Source organism: Vanacampus margaritifer, chromosome 9 (assembly GCF_051991255.1).
Source record: "Vanacampus margaritifer isolate UIUO_Vmar chromosome 9, RoL_Vmar_1.0, whole genome shotgun sequence".
Taxonomy (NCBI): Eukaryota; Metazoa; Chordata; class Actinopteri; order Syngnathiformes; family Syngnathidae; genus Vanacampus; species Vanacampus margaritifer.
The window spans coordinates 4227122-4249622 of NC_135440.1; the positions used below are offsets into that span (position 1 = coordinate 4227122).

General features: G+C 42.1%; 1 long non-coding RNA gene across 2 annotated transcripts; it reads left to right on the forward strand.

Annotated features, from left to right (window-relative positions):
• Window positions 1–6756: 6756 nt before the first annotated feature.
• Window positions 6757–20502, forward strand: LOC144058081 (uncharacterized). 2 transcript variants are annotated; one of them, XR_013295381.1, is made up of 3 exons: window positions 6757–6896; window positions 17986–18083; window positions 19831–20502. It is a non-coding gene; the product is annotated as an uncharacterized LOC144058081 (long non-coding RNA). The 2 variants fall into 2 exon arrangements; XR_013295380.1 differs by lacking the exon at window positions 6757–6896 and having other exon boundaries at window positions 16715–18083.
• Window positions 20503–22501: the final 1999 nt, after the last annotated feature.

The window sequence follows — 22501 nt, forward strand, 5'->3', positions numbered from 1 at the left end:
ATACCTGTTCACTCAGATCTCATATACAATTTAGTCAATTTAGAAGACGAAAACCGGCTGTAGCGCTCCCAAACAGTGGATAAAGTGTCCACTTACCGTACAATTAATATGGCGCCAGAAATTCCGCCCGTCTGGGAACGCCCCAACTTGAAAACGTCAAACGTCGGGGTCACCATTTGTTAGCGAATATGTATTTTTGTTCTCTTTTGCGTGTTTAAATAAATCAGAGTTGAGATCTTGTGAAGAGGTTCTGATAACACAAATGAATTCACCCAAGCAGTGATCCGTCCAAATGTGTGTCCTTAAAGTGGATCCACAGCACTATATACATTTCAAAACAATGCTTACAGGAAATGGCTTCTCCCTCCCTTAGCAGAGTCCTTGCAGGTGCAAAAATCAGATTAGACTTCCGACAGCAATATCCTTGTTCACTCACAGCTTTTGGAAAATAATTGGACTCAGCTCGTCCTTGAACCTTTAGACCGGATTACTGACGAACAGAAACTCTTCTACACCTTATCAAACTATACTCCTTTAGATAAAAAACAGGAACCTTATTCTCTTCCCCGGGAAGAGAGGAACAAAGAGAACAAAGGCACTATGCATCAAGCTATATTGAGTTAACATAATTACACCTACATCTACACAGCTATAACTAAATTCAAAACAGTTCGAATATAAATTGAAACAGTAAAAATGTTAACAATGTTAACAAAGGTCATTCCAAAAATCCATTGAGAGAGATTTCTCTAAAATCTCTAGAGAGGAAAATAATGTGCTGTTGAGCACAATTTAAAATTAAGTACAAACAAAAAGAAAATAAGTTGATTGTCTATAAATGACAGTTAGTTGATCATTAGTAAGTGGAAATATATTATTATTGTCTTCTTTACTCATAATTGTTCTTTCACTACGCCAAAATATTATTTTTATCTAAATACCTGATTTTCAATAGAATTTTCCATAGGATATTTGAATACCAAAGTATTCAATAGCTGCAGCACTAGACGGGACTGCAACCCGCAGTGTTATACTGTACTTATAAATAATATAAATGGATAATGAAAGAGATGGCCTGACGCTTGGGGAGGACTGGCCATCAGGAATTTCATGAGTTTCCCAAATGCCCAGTCCATCCACAGAGACGAATCAAATAGTAATGGCTTGATGTCGGTCGAACAACAAATCGGCACGTTGGACACTGCACCACCGTTCCCCGTAAAAAGTTCAGGCTCAGGATTTTTTATTTTAAACCCTGGATTAGTAATCTGTGGGTACAGATTAGTACAGATTACTAATCTGTGGGTACAGTTTAGTAAACTGTGGGGACAGAATAATAAAATGTGGGTACAGATTAGTAATCTGTGTGAACAGATTACTAAACTGTGGGTCCAGATTGCTAAACTGGGTACAGATTAGTAAACTGTGGGAACAGATGACTTAACTGTGGGTACAGATTGCTAAACTGCGTACAGATAAGTAAACTGTGGGAACAGATTACTAAACTGTGGGTACAGATGAGTAAATTGTGGGTACAGATTAGAAAAAAAGTCTAATGTGTTATTTATGTGCAATTTTTATATATATAAACATTTATGGTTGTGGGATTCTGTTAAATCTGTCTGAAAGTATTTGTTTCAAGAATCTTGAGACAGAGAGAGAGAGAGAGAGAGAGAGAGAGAGAGAGAGAGAGAGAGAACGTACACCGGCCGATTGGGAGGAGGGACCAGAGAGCGAGAGCGGCCGACCGACCGACTACTGCTGGGTTACAATGCGCACAGTATTTTATACAGGTATGTTGTTTATTAAATGATTGAGTCAAGGAGATGATTTTAAATACGTGTTTGCTCGTGTGTGAGGTCATGCCAGTTTATTCTATTTTGGCTACAACTAGTATGCCAACTAGTTTAATGATGTGTTTCATGTGAAGTGTTTATACTGTAAATTTACGTTACTTTAATTTAGGGAGTGCTGGGTGCTGACAAATGACGGACCCAGAAATATAGGTAAAATGTCCACCACTGCATTGAGTATATGAGTTTAACAAGTGTGTGTGATAAATCAGTCACTAAATCATTGACAGAAGTTACCTCCAAATTCTCAGAGGGACTGATTCCAATACATCAATATTCTGATTAAAGTAGCATTTTATGTCTCAGTGGGTTTCTCCATAATATTTATACTCATTGCTGCAGTTGACGCAATTTCACATCCCTATCTCCTGTATGGGATATATAAGAGAGTAGAATTCAAATTAAAATACATTCATGCATAACAGGTTTAAGATGTCATAGTCAGACAGTCCTCCATTTTATGCTCTCAGTCACCTTCCCTGCGAGGGAAAAGTCGAACCTTTTATTGTGTGCATGTGTGTGCTCTGCGGGTGTATGCACTCTTTGGGTGTGTCACAATCAGACATGGAACAAATTAAGTCGACAGTAAATAAAGCAGAGATGGAACAATAAACAGTTAGCAACACTGAGACAGATGGAGGAGAACACCACTTCCTTTGAAGTCAGATTTTTACAAACTATGTGTCAGTGCTACATGCAAGATGATACGCTGACTACAAGCTGTGGATGCACTCCAGCTACTGTAATGTAGCTCAAAGTGCTCATATAGTAAGGCTCGAAATAAGAAGTTTTGCATCACAGTTTGCGAGGAAATATTTGCGTTTTGCACCTCATCAAAACACATTGAAAAGAAAAACTGTGAATCAACTGCCAAGACTTTGCTGAGCTGGATGCATGCGCATCGCTGACGTCTGTGCTACTTTCGCCGAACCAGGAACCTAGCAAAACAACCAGCTTCAGTTGGCTAGTAGTGCAGCTAAACACGATGCAAAATCACTATCAAGTCAGTAATCATCGATTCCATGGCAGTTGATAAGATCATAGATAAGGCATTCTCATGAAGGGATGAGGAAAGACAGAGTAGTCATGCTAATAGCTAAGCAAATCTACAATTGACATGTAATTGGAATTTAGTGCTTCGGTGATAAAGCACATTTTTCACAGAAATCTGTCAGGAGCTGTCTTAAAGTGGAGAGTACTTTAAACAGCAAAAAAGTGTCTGGATGCTGGAGGAAAATCATACTCGCTAAACAAAGCTGGAAACGGGAAATAAATAAAATTTTGTTACCTTTGTATGTCAGCCAGGTGGCCTAAAAGCTTTTATGTATGATAATAAAGTATAACATATTTATAATATCAGCACTTTATAATATTGTTTACACAATAGTCATGAGTTTATATTTTCACTTTAGAGGTATGCATAATAAATATTCTCAAAACACATTTCAGTGGATCTTATCTTTTCTTTAAAAAAAAGTTGATTTAAAAGAACATACAACCCATTCAGAAATGCTAAGTTTAAACTTAAATTTATATTTGTGTTTAAAATGTTACTCGACGCTATATTACAGTTGTTGATGTTATTACACAATCTGAATTCAAGCAATAAAATCAGATCATTATACAGTGTAAAGAAAAGAAAAGAAAACCAACAGTAAAACGCGACAATTTGGCATTTATGTTGACAGTGGCAATGTTACAATCAAAGGTAACGAAAAGCATGGACATTAGCTTAGCATCGCCGTAAGCACGCAGCTCAATGGAGCATATCATATCTGCCAATTCATAATTATGGCTGTTTTTTTTTTTTTTTTTTTACTTCTGCGCTAGTACACGTCTCTCAAATATTTTTGTTATAGTGCTTTTTTTTTTTGTAAAGCCCTTATCGATGGCATCTAACTGTGACCAACAGGTGAAAAATTAAGGAAGCACTATCATCGTGGTAGGTATGTTTGGATAAACTCGAACATCTGGCATGCTTACAAATGTCTTTTTTTCTTGTGTGTTTGTTGGCAAACTAACAATTTCAGCCCATCTTTTCTCTTGTGGCATTCAAACTTTCCTGGATGCTTGCACCAAATTATTATTAAAATCACCTGTTGACATTGCCTGGTTCATAGCATATCATTTTTCAACAATATCACCTCATTACAAACTTGCCTAAATCCATCTATGTTGCAGGCCCAAATGGCAGGAATCCATACATTACATCCACATTGTAAATTAAATATTGACTGGAAGGTGTGCTCCTCAGCCTCCCTAGTGCGGTCTGTTCTGGGGTGCTGGAGAGGAAGGTCCATTGTGAAGTTGAATCTTGGATTCAGGAGGAGCAGTGTGGGTTTGCGTCATGGCCGTTGAACAGTGGACCAGCTCTGCACCCTCAGCAGGATCCTCAAGTGTGCATGGGAGTTCGCCCAACCAGTCTACATGTGTTTTGTGGACTTGGAGAAGGCGTTCGACTGTGTCCCTCGAGGAGTCCTGTGGGGGATGCTTCAGGAGTATGGAGTGCCGAACCCCATGGTAAAGGCAGTTTGATCCCTTTAAAACCGATGTCAGAGTTTGGTCCGCATTGCCAGCAGTCGGATTCATTTCCAATGAGGGTTGAGATCCTGCCCCAAGTGTAGGAGTTCAAGTATTTTGGGGTCTTGTTCATGAGTAAGGGCAGGATGGAGCGCATGGGTTCCCTTAGATATGGGGTGAAGTTGAGAGGAGGAGCCAGTTAAGGTGGCTCGGGGGCATCTACTTCTGACCGGCATGTCCCACCGGCAGGAGGGCCCAGAGATGACCCAGGACATGCTGGAGAGACTATGTCTCTCGGCTATCCTTGGAACGCCTTGGGATCCAGCCGGAGAAGCTAGACGAAGTGGCTTGGGATATAGAAGCCTAAGCTTCCCTGCTAAAACTGCTGTCCCCGTGGCCCGACCCCAGATTAAGCAATGGATGGATAGATGGTTTGTTTTGAACCGATCCAAGATAGGCCTGTCATTCATGCAGAAAGAAATGGCTTTGGCTTGCCAGGCTATCATACTTGTTCATGATTTATTTCTTTTTTTTTGTATTATTCTCAAATGATCATGTTTGGACAAGCACTGGTTACAAATGTATGATATACTCTACTATCTGCCACACTTTGGATTTTTATTAGGCAGTTTGGAAAATTTTAATACTAAAACAACCTAACTCAATGTGGCGGAAAAACCCAGAGCATATGGTAACTTAAATCACAGTATTGTATTGACATTCCTTCAGCAAGATGAAGACAAGTAACAACCTAAACGCCTTATCAAGAAGTCCACATAGATGTACTGTGTGTGTGTGTGTGTGTGTGTGTGCGTGTGTGTGTGTGTGTGTGTGTGTGTGTGTGTGTGTGTGTGTGTGTGTGTGTGTGTGTGTGTGCTTGAGGAAGAAAGGTATCAATAATTTCCATCAATCGTCCACTTCCTGTCTCAGTCACCAGCTGGTATGCAGGACAGCTCTGAGAATCATTAATTAGACACATACACTCACAAGCTCACGCATGACATCATTACTGTCAACAACTGCCGAGTGAGCAGGTTGTGTGAGTACCCAAATAACATTATTATCGCAAGTATTCTTCAACAATGTGCCCTCCTTTCAGTACCGCTGGCCTCCCCCCTAGACAAGAAGCCAGTATGAGTGCACTCCTTGGCCTGGTCCCACCACCCGCACCACAGGCCCCTCAAACATGACCTCCCCCTACCCACCACCACTCTTCACACTACTGAGGTGGCCTTTGACCTTCAGGGACATGTCAGGGAGAAGTCAGGGGGAGCGTCTGTCAGTGGACGGTGGCTCAGGGGGTAATGAGTAAGAAGCATGTGCTAACGTGTGTTTGTGTGCTTTTTGTTTTTTCTCATGTACTGTATGTAAACGTACGAGTGCAGATGTGTGTGTTTGTAGGGGAGATTCAGCTCATTTAGGGGTGAAAGTGTGTGACCCAGTCGTTAATCACTGGTGACAAAGTATAAGAGTCAGTTAGAGATAGAATTTGCTCTCAGCTCATAAATCACAAGCTGGACACACACACGCATACGCCCTCAATGTTGTCTCTTGGGACTGACATCCCATTTTCTCATTTATTTCTATATACTATAGATTTTTATTTTTTAGATACAGCAACAGGGTATTTAATTTTTTGTAAATGTGTAGTCATTGTATGTTTCATTAAGGGCCACTCACATTTTCAAAGGAACTATCCATTTTCTCTTGGGCTTAACCTCACAAGGGTCACCGAGAGGGAGTTGGGCTCATATACCATTTCACATTCACTAATATGCTGTCATCATCTGTGTTTATGTCATTTAGATTGGATTTACTTTTGTTTCATGTTATGTAATTTTCTTGTGCTTCATGTCCTGTCTATGGCCCCATCCAGATGGAAGCAAAGTCGGCTCCTTCCTCAAACAAATCTCGTACACACAGAAGCATTTCAAGACTTGCGTGTGTCCAAAAGAAGACGCTGAGGACGTTTAACGGCTGTAATGTATATGCGAAGTCTGGAGTGACGCTGTAGCGAAGCCACAGCGAGTTAACGGAAAGCGTAGAAGAAGAATCAGCAAAGAAGACGAACACTTTTTTTTCCTAACTTTATTGCAATCTACAGAACATGTAGTTTTGCATGTATTGAAAAAACATGAAGAAGACGAACACAGGAGAAGTGTAAATGGCGGGTGATTCAAGTACGCCATTTGTTGAACGTGGGAATAAAGAAGCAAAATATTTTGCTGCAAAAGGATAAGCAAGCCAAAGAGGCTGCGCAAAACGACTACGACATGGCTATCCGCCATTGTTGTTGACTGATTGACGGTCATGTGATAATTGAAGCCTACGTCATCAAACTGCGACTGCGTCGTCATCGAGCTGCGACCATTACGTCATCACTGGAGGAGTATCCTGCATATGGTGTCCAGACGGACGCGTACGGGGCGCGTTTTGAAATCTTTCCACTCTGGAGCCCGGTTTTAAAAGTGATCAGTTTCAAGCTCCGAAACCGCACCATCGTGTGGACGAACGGCGTAAACGGTAAGAAACTTGTGAGGATACATTGAAACTGGCTTTCGTGTGGACTAGTGATGGGTTGTTCATGAACGAGCCGGTACAAAGAAGTGAACGATAAGAGCCGGCTCCCTCCCTCAAGAGCCCGCTCCGTCATAACCCCCCCCTCTCTTCCTAAGTCGCTCTCTTTTTCTCGTGTCTGAAGCAAGGTTTGGCTGCGCTGCTCAGAGAGGGAGAGACGGGAAGAGAAAGGGAAGGGGCGAGGGCATGCAGTGAGTGTACTGCACGCAGAACAGGTGCTCTGCATCTTCGCCTGTTAGAGAGAGAGAGAGAGGAGGAGGAGAAAACAAACAGAGAAGAAGGGAGTTGAAGTATTTAGTTTTTCTGAATGCCAATTTGAAATAAAATAAGGTATTTTATCCTGGACCTGGTGAGTAGCTTATAATGTTTGTTTTATTCGCTGCTGCTGTTGCACTTAAATTACTACTCATTATTTTTATTTTTATTGTTAAGTTTTAATTTTGTTGCTTATTTATTGTTTGTAGCCTTTTTAACTTTCAATTAAAAAAAAAAAAGCTTTTCTTTACTTGATGGTTTGTTTGTTGCTATTTACAGTCAGTAGAGTGAAATACTTAGTTCACCAAGTCATTTATCAAAATGTATGCTAAATTTGTCGTAAATATTTAAAAGAAAAGCTAAAAGAGCCGTCTGAAGGCCAAAAAGAGCCTGCTCTTTTCATCGAGCTGATCCAAATGAACCGGATCACCCAAAAGAGCCGAAAATCCCATCACTAGTGTGGACGGCGCCTTACAGCCTGCAACAGCAACAACAAGATCTACGCCTGTTGGGGACGCAAAAGTAGTGAGTAACTGTTTAGCTGGTGACATTTCCCCCGTATCTTCATCTTATTGAACTTGGAAGGGCCTGTTATCGTTGCAGCTTACCACCCGCATGACAGTTTCTATTTTTAGAACAAGCCGAGACATGTATGTCACTACCCTGGCTACGTGCCATTTTTTATCTTATTTTTAAATGAATTAATGTGCTGTTGGACAGTTTAAACAATGTTCATATATTTGTAGCATCACATGTTTAGGGTTTGAAATATGTAACCAGCAACATAATGTACAGTTCTCAGCCTAAAAGAGTACTCGCCCTTTGAAAAGTAACATTTAAACAATATCTCAATGAATACAAAAACAAATGGGAAAGTGTTTTCTTTAAGTAACACCCATTTATACTGTCGGCTTGACACCTGTATATGAATAATGTAGATGAATAATGAGACTCACCTGTAGGCGCTTGTAGTCTAAAATTTGGGCTTTTTAGGCTTTGCAAATTTTTTGCAAAAACCTTTATTTAAGTACAACTTTTATATTATTAACCTTACTTTCATGTTATAAGTTTAACAGATGTTACATAAATTTTATCTTGTCATCATTTTGGAAATAGTTTTTGTGTTCATTGACATATTGTTTAAAATGTGGGGGGGGGGTTCATAGGGGGTGTTGTGTACTCATTTATGCTGTGCACTGTACAATAGTGGAGTAGAAAGTGCAGTATTTGCCACAGAGATACAGCGGAGCAGACACAATCCTCAAATTTCTACATTAGCACTTGACAATACCACTAAACAAGAATCCTTATACTGTGTTGTGCGTGTTTGTTTCAGACTGAGACAGGGTTGTGCTGCGAGAGTTACAAAATTGTTATGCAATTTTAAGGACAAGTACTATATTGGGATTTATAGGTCTGCCTTTAAAATAATCTGTCTTTTTTGGGAGGGAATTTTTATGTACTAGTGGTATCGGTATCTGGTATCAGTATCTGTGACTACTCAACAGTTGAGTATCGGTATCAGTCTGAAAAAAAATGGTATTGAACATCCCTATTTAAAATATCTTCTCATTTGAAAGGGCCCCATGCCTACCTTTGCTTGCTGAGAACTATAAAAAAATAAACAAATAAAAGACAGCAGCAGACAAATGTTTGCAGGGGAAGTGCCGATTTTAAAGAGAAAACATACTTGAGGTGTAAATATATATATATATTTTTTTTTTAAAGTTTACTGTCATATAGGCAACTTCACTGATATGGAATTGACCCCTCTTCCGTATTGCTTTTAGGTCCAGGGGGTCAAAGCTATGGGAAAGAGAACCAGATTATCGGTTGTTTAGTTGCTCAATCCCCAAAAGAGGCAGTAGAAAGTTAGTAGATCGGATTCTGGGATTCTAAACATAAACAATAGATTCACATTAAGGACTTAGTTGGTGATGAGAAATTCAGATTTAAAATTTTCATGGCAACATCCAACTGCTTCTCATCAATTAATTAGACTGCCTGTCCAAATGATATGTTATCATTTTCTTGCTGTGGTACTATTATTCCCAGACACATATAACTCAGCCAGTCAATTTCAAAGCTAAATGAGTCAATTGTTCATTGGGTTGTTAGTTTGTTGTTCTATTTTGTCCCTCCCGACCGCCAGGTGGCGGTGCTGAAAGAGCACGGATATCCCCCACGCGCATGCGTCACTCAAGAAAGAATTCTTAAAAGGACATTTCCAGGGTTCCGGCTGACGTGATTCTCATGTATAAGAGCGGATCGTAACCGCAACCCAGCCTCTTTAACCTTCTCACTCATGGCATTTACCGCCATTCTTTGTCGCCGTCTCTGGTGGCCTTTGATCTTGTGGATCGGGGCAGCGGGGTTCACCCGCCGTTTGTGAAGAGGCCGGTTTTTGCCTCCTCTCCCACTTGAAGATAGCAGCCTGTTGACTTGTGCACACTCATTGCGCGTCGGCGGCTGCTATGGACGACGACGGTCACTGTAAGCACTGTGGCGGCTGCTCCTTCTTGCCCGAAGAGAGACGCACTGACTGCTGTCTTAACTGTCGCGCTCCGGTGAACACAACTGATCTTGCGCCTCGCCAGGATGCAGTGGCTGCCCAGGGGCGTTCATCGTCAGCGGTGGCAATGACCGCCTCCGCCGTATGGCTTTTCTCTGCCTCCTACTGAGTGTGGCCTCTCTCTGATGGACTACTCAAGTGAGTCTCTTTGGATCCCGGAATCTTGTCTTTTTTTGACAGACCTTCATTTCTGCTGGTACAATTCTAGTGTTTATCCTCAGCTCTTGGCGGACGGCCGTGCCCTGGCAAACATGTGGTTTCTTAATCCTATTGGTTTGGACCGTATGCCTAATGTATTCTGTGGCTTCACTCATCGTCTCTCCTGAAAAAGCCCTTAGAGAGGCTGTAAGATGCCCTAGCCTTCAGTGGCGCTTGATGGACAGGCTGGTCACTAAGTTGTGCAACACGGCGGCGGTAGCCAACGCCCAGGCGCATCTCCTACTTGCTCTCTGCACAGCTTTGAAAGACAACAAAGTAGATGGGGCTACATCGTTCTGTAACATGGCACTGAGGGACTTATCCCTCCTTTTGAGGGAGCATGGCCGTAATGTCTTTTCTCATCCAGCCAGGTCTGGTTGGCTCAATCCCTCCCGGAAGGAACTGCGTCCCCTGCCTGTGGTTCCAGTCAAGTTTTCGGTTCAGCAGTGACAGGAGCGCTGGAACGCACAGTGCATGCTAATGACTCAAAGCATACATTTTCTAGCCTTGCCAGGCCCTATACTCCGTCAAACTCTGGGGGAGCTGCTCTCCCGGCTGCCCCTTTGTCATGTACTGTGCAGTTCTTTCGGCCTACGGGGGGATACGGACCTCGTCGTCCCTCACGGGGACATGTCACGGACGCCCGTGAGGTTCGTCCCTCTGGCCGAGGGCCCCATGGTCAGCCCCGAGCTTTACACACCACGTCTTGTCTTTCCCGGACCCCTAAATCTGGGAGGGTCAGGGATTAAGCCCGAGGGCCTCGCCAAGTCCGCTATCGAAGCAGTTGATCCCTTGGCTCATACAGGGGGATTCTACTCCCCCTACTTCCTCATTCCTACGAAGACAGGCGGATTACGCCCTATCTTGGATCTGAGAGGTCTCAACCGTTACCTCAGGGTGTTGCCCTTCCGCATGCTGACTACGTTGGCCGTGTTGAGGACGATCGCCCGAGGGGAATAGTTCATGTCAATCAATCTGAAGGACGCTTACTTCCACGTCACTATTGCTCCTCAGCACAAGAAGTTTCTCCGCTTTGCCTACAGTGGTCGCCACTGGCAATTCAGAGTACTCCCATTCGGGCTGTCACTCTCTCCCAGAGTGTTTAACACGTGTAGTGACGGCGGCCTTTGCACCCCTGCAGTCAAGGGGCATGAAGGTGCTCCCTTACTTGGACGACTGGCTGATATGCCCACTGTCCAGGGATCAGGCAATCCGAGATGCCTCTACAATTTAGGGTGCATAAAATTGTGTCCATTTGAGGCTTGTCAGCCAAAGCTCATTCTTAGCCAGTTAAAGTTGCCCCAATGTTTGTCTTATTTTGAAGGAGCCATACAAAAGGGAAATGCGAAGCACTCAGCTGTCAAGTGTCCCCCTGAAATCCTAGATGGCCATTAGGATAGTGGGCTACTCTGATCCAACCGGTGGTATAAATCAGTTCACAAGCAACAGGGCACCGTGTTTGAATGTGTTGATGTAAACACTGCACAAAGAGTCGGCTTCACAAAGCATTCAATATATTTGAATGGGAAACTTTCTGTCACGTAAATATAATTTTAAAAAGGTGTCCGTTGGTGTTGTGCTATTCCTAAAATAATTTCCTACATTTTCATTGGTTAACCCTGACACTGACACTACTGACTTTAACTTAACTCTTTGACTGCCAGACGTTTTCAGAAACGGGATGTCGCCAGTGCCAGTCGATTTAAGCATTTTGACTGATCTTTCAAGGTCCACAGAAAATGTTGTGTTTGGACTATGGAAACACACATACTACCAAATGAAAGATTGAACTCTCATCTTTCCTCTTTCATTGAACTCTCATCTTTCATCAGAAAAAAAGTTTGTTTCTACCTTATTCCGTTCTTCAGTAATCAACAATAGAAAATGGTTAGTTTCACCGAAATGCTCTGTTTTGAAACAAAAAGCGGAGAAAAAGAGCTTTTTGTGAAACGATGTTATTTCATGCACTCTAGTGAATTCTACACTTCTCTTTGTCCATGAATGATGCCACAAACACCTAAATAGTGCTTTACTTCTGTAATACACCACCACCAACAATGAAAAAGTGTTTTTAGATTGCAAAATACGTTTATTTCCATTCAACAGTGTAACAATTTGACAAAACAAATTCGCAAACTATTTACAAATGTGTGCAACTGTGGTACTATTTACAATTATGTGGATGTTTCAAATACACTTTTTCTTTTTGTTACACTGCCCTGCGTGCAAGGAGACGGAGCAGGATTTGCACAACAGATACGTTTCACTTCGATTGTCCGTTTCGCGTGCAGACGTTACACTTTCTTGACGGCCTTTTTTTCCGGGGAATAGCAAGTAGCAGACTGTACCCACTACTCCGATGGATATGCATTGGACTCGGGGCACTCTTCGTCGTCCGATTGAACGTCCGCCTGAGCGTCCGCCTGAGCGTGCTCGGTTGTGCTCCGCGTTTTCCGGTGTTAGCATCGCTAGCCCGTGAACCTTTATGACGTCGTCATAGCCACCACGTCAGCGCTTCCAACTTTGGCGTCAACCTCGGAGTCACCATCATCATCATCAATGATGATCATCGTCGTCATCAATGTGCTCTTTAGCGTTGGTCGATGCCTTTCGTATTTGAAAAAAATTCCCAAGTGTGAGCTGCTTGCAACCGGTCGCCATTGTTCGTTTCTTCAGCCATCTAGCTCCGCCTCACGTCTTCTACTGCCGCGTCAATGCTTCCAACCTCGGAGTCACCATCATCATCATCGATGATGATCATCGTCGTCATCAATGTGCTCTTTAGCGTTGGTCGATGCTTTTCGTCTTTGAAAAAAACTGCTCGAGCGTGAGCTGCTTGCAACCGGTCGCCATGTTCTCTTCCCTTCCCCAGCCATTGTCCCCTCTAGCTCCGCCTCACATCTTCTACTGACGCCTACCCAATCTTGTCAAAAGAGAGTCATTGCTGCCATCTAGGGGCCAAAAATAGTCATTAGGCTAACTTGATCTGCTTGAAACTTTCACCACAGCTGGCCAAGGCTTTCCGCCACCCGTTTCCCCCCCAAAAAAAATTGGAGAACGTCTTTTAACGTCCTTGGCGGCCCTCCGTAGGTTTTTACTAAACGTCATTTAACGTTTTTGGCAGTCAAAGAGTTAAAAGCCATGCATTGCTAGTATCTTGTTCTATGACTCAGGAGTGTTGAATTCCAGAAATCAGAAAAAACTGAAACGTCAGACCTCCAATTTAAAAAAAAAAAAATGCAATGGAAGACATCTCAAAGACACATTTCATGTTCGCTAAGTTTTGGCAAAACAAAGACAATGTCAAACTAAGCTAGTTTTGTAATAGACAGTTTAACCAAACTAATGAAGCAAACTTAAATGTGTAAAAAATGAATGAAGAAAAATTATTGAGAAGGAGATCAGTAACTCTCATTTTTAACAAAAGCAGAACTCATATTTTGCATTTTGGTTATGAAATTAGACCAGAAATAAGTTATATTCTTGTGGGGGGGAAAAAAACTAAAACATTAGACTTGACACTAGATGTTTTTGTTATAGGAGAATCTTGAATTTGTATTGGTAATTGATCATCTGTTTCACAATATGAAAAAAAATACACATTGGGGGAAAAAAGGCACAAAAAAAGCTGTAGGTAGCTTAGGGTTGCAGACGGTGCCTTCAGAAACTGAACTAATATGACTTGACTGGAACAATTGCTTTTCTAAGTAGGATGTCAAGTCTTGAATGCAGCCTGAGTTTCTTGTTCTTTTTTTTTTTCAGGAGTTTCTTGTTCTTGAGTTCAGAGCTCTCTCCTCGTGCGAATGGGCAAGTTAACTCAAGCTTTTTACAGTCAAAACCATTTACTGTGTTTATTCATGGTTAGCAGGCCAGACGCTCGCACACGAACATACACACACGTGCGCGCAAACACACACATCCCCCTACCTCAGATGGTAGAAGATCGTTTACTCCCGCTCCCTCATTCAGTCTGTTTGTTTGAATAGGAGGAGGTGGGGAGGGTGGTCTTGAGGGGGTGGTGAGCCCATCCTCAATTACTGGGGAAGAGCTTTTTTACGTGCCGTTCTGGTCATGCACGCAGAGACACGACGTGAGTGTGAACTAATGAATTCGGAAAGTCTTTACTGGCTCATTTACAACAGACTCCCCATGTTAGCTGAAGCTGATGGAGAGCAAAGGATGGGCGGATTTGAATTTTAAATGCACCAGCATTATAGGTGTCCTTACATCACACTCCAATTTCCCCCCCACTGTTTCATGCATTACTTATGACATAATGATCCTGTGACCTTTTTTTAAGTGTGACATCTATGTAGTAGAAACTGACTCGCTGGAGTCCACATAGGAGCTTGACTCACGCAAAGTATGTTAACTCATTCACTCCGAGCCATTTTCACTAAAGCAACCCCCTTTGCACCCGGCTGTTTTACTGGATTTTGACTGATTTTGTAAGGCCCACAGAATATTGTGTTCTATTGCTATAAAAACATGGAACCTAAGAAAATAAAGATTAGAGTCTCTTCTTTCATCAGGAAAAAAAAAAGTATATATGTACTGTATCTGTTTCCATTTTGCAGCATTTAGCAACAAGTTTCATCATTATTCACAAACCTGTTGAAAACACTGGGAAAAGAGCCTGTTACAACATGGCCCTGGTTGATCTCTTATACTCTGCTGCTACCTGCTGGCTGTTTTTTGTAACACCTACCCTTGCTTTAAGCGACTTCTTCAGTTCAGAGTCTCTCTTTCCACCCTATTGTTCGTCTCTGTGTGTGAATCCCCCCTGCCCCCCACCCGCCGCATAGCTTTGCCGCAGCCCAGGCATTGTTTTTGAAAATATAATAAAAATGATGCTAATGATGCGTTAAATGATATGATTTCTACAGTGATTCAGAGGGTTCTACGCATGCTGTCAAATCTATGACTGTAAGACGATAACACACACCAGCGGACCGCAGAATATGTCAGTCTGCACCTTGATTAAATTCATCAAAATAGCGTTACATCACCTGCACCACAACTTAGACCTGCTCCGAGCTGGTCTAAATTCTAGTCGACTTTCACCCAACAAATGTTCAAGTGCATGGGGGACGTTTAATAGAAGACACATGTGTGTTGGTATGACCACAATAAAAAAAAGCCTTGGATATATTTGTATCCTTGAATTTTGAGGAAGGGAAAATACTGTGAATCCTTAAGCTTAAAATGACAGCAAGAAATTAAATGAGTAAAAAGTAAAATAAAAATACTATATACTGAACACTGGTTATTCCTGCGTGTTTTAGCCACTTAGGGGCAGTGTGGTGCCATGCATCCATGGTGTACTTGCTTGCAATGAGAACAGAAGCACGTTGCAATTGAATTCTATTAAAATAAGTTGTTTTTCACAATTTGGAAAGAATTTGTGCCTGGTTATGTGTTTCCACAGCATTTGTGTGCGAATATAAGTTGATGCTAACTTCCTGTTAGCATTTAAATGGTATCCTCCATGCTCTTTAGCATTAGCGCTAGGCTAGCAATGTTTCAAAAATGAAGCATGTTTTGTATTTAAAGACACACTGTATGTAATTCACCTTATTGTGTGTTTAGTTTTACAGTTAACTCCAACTGTAGTGTCATTAAACAGCTTAAAGGACGCAGAATCACACTTATTGGCTCCGTGCTTGCTGCAAGCTACTTGGCCCTGCATTCTGCACATTAATCATTTTTCTTCGATCATTACATTTTAATGATCAAGAGAAGCAAAAATCGAAATAAAAATACAATTTCGATTGATCGTCCAGCCGTACTTGTGTGGTAGTTGCATTTAATCCCCAAATCATTTTAGTCATACATTTGAGGTACAAATACCAGAAAATTTATGCTTTCGAAAACTTCTACGTACAAAAGACAAATTTATTAAAATTGTCCCCATTCAAACTGTGTGAATGTGCTCTGGAATTGATATCTAGAATGTGATACAGTACTCAAGCTCAACAACTCAGGCATGTTTTTACTCTCTAAAACTGCCAAACCAGCTCAGTGGACTAGTGATAGAGTGTCCACCCTGAGACTGGGAGGTTGAGGGTTCAGTCCCAGTCTTACCAAAGACTATAAAAATGGGACCCATTGCCACCCTGCTTGACACTCATCATTAAGGGTTGGATTTGGGGGGTTAGTTCACCAAATGATTCCCGAATGCAGCTCCTGCTGTTGCTCACCGCTCCCTCAGTGGATGGGTCAAATGTGGAGATTGAATTTCGCCCCACTTAGGTGGGTATGACAATCAGTGGTACTTTACTTAAACATCACATAATTTTATCAGTTTTTAGTGGATAATTGTTTCTTGTTTTAGATCTACAATATCACATTCAAAACATTCAAGTTTACAGGCATGATGACCATAACATTAAGCTTGGTTATTCAAGCTTTTGTGATTTAGGCCCAATCCCAATACCGCCCCTTACCCCCTCCTCTCGTCCCTCCCCCTTATGAATGCGCGTTCACACGGACAAAGGAGTTTCCCAATCCTCTGTAAAATGTACGGGGAGGGTTAGAGACGAGGGCTGCAGGTCCCTTTTCACAAAGATAGATTAGATGCCAACCTTTCTAGGTTCTCCCTTACTACAGTCACGCCCCCTCGGCAACACAGGCGGAAGCAGCCGTGGCGAAAGTAATGGCGACACCAGGAAATAATAAAACGCAGGAGACACAAATGTAAGTATGCTAATATTTATTGAATGTCATAGTAATGTTAGTGGTTTTATCGAATGTTCTTTACTTTGGCAGAAATTGGCACAATTGTGTGTTTTAGTAAACGCTTGCTATTGTCACGTCCATTACGTCACAACCGGCACGCAGCTGCGGCGGCTCGAGGTGACGACGTAGCGGATTGGATAGCGATAGTACGTTCCCATTCCTAGAGGGATTTTTTTGTTCTTGCCTTCCCAAAGAGGGAGAAGGGAGAGAGAAGAGATAAACGAGACATGGGATTGGGCCTTAAATTAACCAATTTCAAGTGTTCAAAATGTGCCCTATATTATTTACCACAAGGTCATTAAATATTATTTCTCTTCATTTGTGTGCAAGATTGTGCAAGAAAAGACCAAGAAAGAATCTTGGGTTTGGTCTTCAGTAAAACATTTTGTTGATTCCAGAGTTAAGAAAGCCGAAAAAAGATTGTTTGGCTTTGTTGGAGATCTGTAATGTATTCTATAATATGTCTGGTTTGCCCATTCAGATGCCATCCCATTTATTTAGATCCTTGCTCCAGGATTTACATACTGTACAGTGTTACCCCCCACCGCACGCACGCACACACTGTCTCCATAAAAAAGCATTAAGACTAATATTGGGCTAGCATGCTAGGCTCCAAGGGTGGTCTATGCAGTGTCAGGTGGAAGCAGGGCAACACTAACTGTATTTAATTACTACAGTGTAAGTTTACAAGCTTAGTCAACTACCCCAGACATCCTCCCAACACATACACATTGGGTTTGTCAAACAGACGTCATGCTGTATGTCTTGCTGTTTCCTATGCAGGATGGCAACAGACACCACAGGTATGTATGGCAACAGAGCCACAAAACAGCAAGACGTAGACTATTATATCATTTACGCCTTTCTGATTAGGCTGTACAGCCTGGGGACACCCACACATGTTGAAATAAGGAATACACTGTGGAAGTATTGTATACAGAATCTTGCAGTTTGTACTTTATTTCAAAAGCAATGCTTTAATCAAGACAAGACAAATAGGCTTTGTCACTCCAAAATATATCAATCGTTTGTTCCATGCAAACATTGAACCTTACACATTAATAGTCTGTCGTTGTTACAGCATGGACATCCAATGATCTCCGTGAACCATTGCATGTACTTGCAATGGAATGCTGCACGTCAGAGGGATTATATTACTGTACACAGTGGTGTAGGTACCATGGGCGAAAGTTTTCCCAAGAATTCATGAGTCAGTTTATAGCCAACGAAAGGAAGAATACAATCAGCAAATTTATGTTGACTCTTTCTCAGGTCTACATTGCACTTAGAGGAAGTGCTACATCTGTGGTCCATTGAAGTAAATGAGGTCAGAGGAGTCATCCGCCCGTGTGGGAGAAAACAGGAAGAAGGTAAAGTGACACGCGGAAGTCGCGGATGTGCGGTTGTGTCCACGATACACACAAATTTGTCCCACACAGTTTAGAGGCATTGGCTGTGGCCTGTTCACCACTTTCATGTTTTCATGCATGAACTTGCCATGTGATGAAATCAAATCTCCTATTTATAAACACGTTTGATCATAATTGAGCTGCTTTGCGTGGAGTCAGGCTACTGAACCACAATGTTGCAAAAACTCTGCTGTGCTACAAGGACAACATTAGAATTTGATGTATGTGTGCATGTGGATAAGCCATCACAAGCCTTGGAGCAGTTAGTTCTGCAATTATTGGTACGGACATTGAATGCCTGATTTTAAACTCCGAAGCTGGCTTGGAAGGCCCTCATGTTCTTGATTTAAGATAGGGTATACACCTAACGATTTATGTCCAGCAACATCATACGGTTCAAGTCACATCCTAATTGATCATCATGATGTTTTCACGTTGAAGAGTCCATGGCTCAGCCGAACACAGTGTCCATCATAAACATAAGAATTTGTGAGGGGAAATACTTTTAACACAGCCCACAACACATGATAATTGCTCAAGACAATCTTACTTTGATCACAAGGGAGGGAATATGCTCAAATTTGGTAATATTCGGTACGCAATGTACCACGCTAAGCACCCTGTTGCTACAGCTTTGGCTCCATTTGGTCTTTGTTTGTGTTATGATTGGACAGTCTCACATTATAGAAGCAACATTCATTAGTGTTGATGTCCCGCAAAACTGTAGTCAACCAATCCGCAACACTGCTTGATCCACATCGTTGCTGAAGATGTGGTTTTGGAGAGCTTGACCTACGTAATAAAAATATGGCCTTCTCCCACAAGTCTATAAAAAGGGAATGTCTTTCCTCATGTTTTACAAATGGAGGTAACTGTCATATTTTAATGTCTTCTCTGCAATTTTCTGGCCAATATACTTGTGGTTGCTTATTATTTTCAAGGAAAAAATATTGGCGGAAAAAATTATAACGATATGTTGTTCATATTGCTCAATTATAACTGCCTCATAGGGTAATTAAAGAAATGACACATGCCAGTTGCCTTGTACATCACACAAAAACAAATATAACACTCTATACTCGCACTTTTGCTATTGAATCCTTTATTAAATGTCAAACATGTCATTCAATACTAAAATAAAGCACCATCTACTGGATTAGCTAGGGCACAAACTTAAAGCAACACAAAATAACTTTTTAACCTTCATAATATATTTTCATAACTCCTCTGATAAAACATCAAATTAAAACTAGATGAGTGGTACCTTTGTCATAGCCTGAGAATTTCTCTATCGCTTAACTACAAATCTGCTGACTGCTTTACGGCATACATCACTTCCCCCTTTCCCCATTCATTACAAAGACGGAAGTCGGTTCAAACGTCATTCATTCATTCAATATTCAAGGATGAACATTGGCCCGGCTTTCACTTGCTGGCGTGAGCTCAAAGATGATGTTATGCGCCGGTTCTCATGCGACATATCTTTCAGACAAAATGCTACCACTTTTGGCGTCACCATAATCAAATAAATCTGCAAGGTCTTAAAGTTTTTGCTTTACTTAGATCTTTGAACAGGAAGCTACAAAAGCTAAATGAGTTAACATGGATCTGTGATAAATTGCTGATATGACACTATAGCATATTGTCAGTTTCAATATAGTCTACCTCATGCCATGCCAACTCTTAAATACTTCTTACTTCTCCACAGCCCACACCAACTCAAAAGGAGACTACAACGTGATTATCCTGTGCAGTTCAATACGACTTCCCACTACAACAAATGCCAAATGGTGTGTTGTAATCATCTGGAAGCCCCAGATCTCATGGGAAATATTGCATCGACATCAACTGACACAGACATATTCAGAAACTGAGTGTAACTTTGCTGTTCCTCAACCTCAAGAAAGTATGAGGATTCTCTACAGCACTGAATCACTTGTCCGTCAAGCAAGTTGTTGCTCTCTCGATACCAATATTGTCAAGCCTCGGTCCTGATGTATGGCACTGACGCTCATGCTGTAAAGTGATGTCTTCAAAAGTTCCTTCCTGGCTCTTGGACACAATTTTTATTTGACACCTCCAATGATCAAAACGTTGGAATTACGTGTATGCTGCCTTCACTTTGTTATTGATGTCAATGAATGTAATGAATGAAATGTATTGCGTGTCATCCACATCACATCAAACCTTTCCCTCCCCCACAAAGGATGCACTGTGGCTGTTCAGAGCAAACGGCAGCGATTTTCCCAATGGATCAGGGCCCTTTCTCCTGTTAACCATGGGTGGGATATTGTTGAAGGGCAACTAATCATCACATGGATTTCCCTCAATCCAGCGGCAGACATTCTTTATATCTGTAAATAAAGTATAATCATCCATCCATTTTCGTAACCGCCTGTCCTCACAAGGTTCGCGAGAGGGGGGGGGTGGGGGGTGGGGGGGTGTTCGGTGGGGGGGGGGGGGGGGGTTGGGGGGGGGGGCTGGAGCTTATTACAGCTGGCTTCGGGCAGTAGGCGGGGTACACCCTGAACTGGTTGCCAGCCAATTGCAGGGCACACAGAGACGAACAACCATCCACAATCACACCTGCGGACAATTTGGAGTGTTCAATTAACCTGCCATGCATGTCTTTGGAATGTGGGAGGAAACCGGAGTACCCGGAGAAAACCCATGCAAGCATGGGGAGAACATGCAAACTCCACCCAGGAAGGCCCAAGCCTGGACTCGATCTCACGTCCTCTGCACTGGGAGGCGGACGTGCTAAGTTGAATCATATTGTATTATAATATATTGACTTCTGTGTGTTTATTGTTGTCTCAATCTTTAACCCTAACCGGGAATTCCATTGGACAAAGCATAAACAGTTATTGAACAAAGTACGTTTACTTTGGCACTGCCATGTAACCTGTTATGGTTCAAGGCTCACATTACATCATTTTGTACAAAGTATCACTGTTTCTCATTTCACCAAGTTTCAAGGATAAGCAACCACCTGATCAGGAGATACAGGGGTCTAAACATGCCTACAGACACCAAAATCAGCTATTTTTACCCTATCATGCTGTATAAAAAAAAAAACGGCAAGGATTCCAGTAGAGAACTTTTTTCAACATTATTCTTACCAACAAGAAAAAACAAAAAACAGCTGGCGTGCTAATTGACTGCCGTGCTATGAGGATGTGTTGATATGTGAAGTTATGAAGATCAACAATGATTCATATCAATGGCTCAGGGAAGAGCCCATCTGATATTGAAGTGCCATTTTAGGGCACACAAATTTCTGTGTTTCATGCCCAAATTAGGTAAGTGTGTTCTTTGGACAAAACATCTAACTTTTCTTAGTTTGGTGTGGTTTCTCACTGTCTTGGAAATATCACTGATACAGTGCCAAATTAATATTTTGGTTAAATCCAGGATCTCCTTTCGGGTCTAGAAGAGCCTTAAGTAAGTAAGTATCCTTCCAATAAAGGCCAGTGTTGGAAGGAACAAAGTCGGCACCAAAGTATTTACCTTAATAAAGGGATACTTGACTCATTGAGCCATTTTCAGCAGTAAAAAGTTAATATTTTGTCCAGAATTTATTTGATAACTTTATTATTTTTCATGTACAGTTGATACTTTTAAAACCAAGTTTTTACTTACTGTCGACTAAAGATGACATCGCCTGTGGTGAGGAAATTGGTAACAACCAATCACGACACACCTGCATTCTGGGTTTGGTCAGCAAACCAAGCCATAATTGGTTATTACCTGTTTCCTGATCGCGGGTTATGTCATCTTCCGTCAACAGCAAGTGGCAAAATTAATACTTAAAGGTGTTAATTGTTCATGAAAAATAATGGAAGTTATCACATTAATTAAAGACAAAATATTATCTTCTTACTGAACGCCCCCCCCCCCCGCCCCCCCGGTTTAAATTCTGTAAGTAATTAACATTACACATAGGGAACATAACACACATTGTGGAAGGTGGGGTAGGGTGGAGACACCGTCTTCGCCCTACAACTCCCCTCCAATTTTAATGCACCTCACAACTGTGGGGGGGGCGCTGTATTAAGCAATGCAGCGGTCGGCCAGCTGTATCCCCGCCGCGCCACCACGCCCTCCCCTATTTATTTTAAATGCACCACATACACCCCTGGGAAGCAGGTGGAGCTGAGCGGGGTTATATCATTTCCCTCTGCTGTGGGCCGGTGGGGTGCCTGGCGGACCTGCCGTACCCCGTTCTGCTGCGTTGGGCGCGGGCCATGTTGGGGTGAGTAGCGCTCCTGGCGGGGGTTTGCTCTCCCGCCGGTGGCCCCTGCGTGGCCCGGGGAGCCCTGGGGGGTTGTGCTTGCTCTGTCCTGGCCGGGGTCGACGGCTCCCCTCTTTGGTAGAGG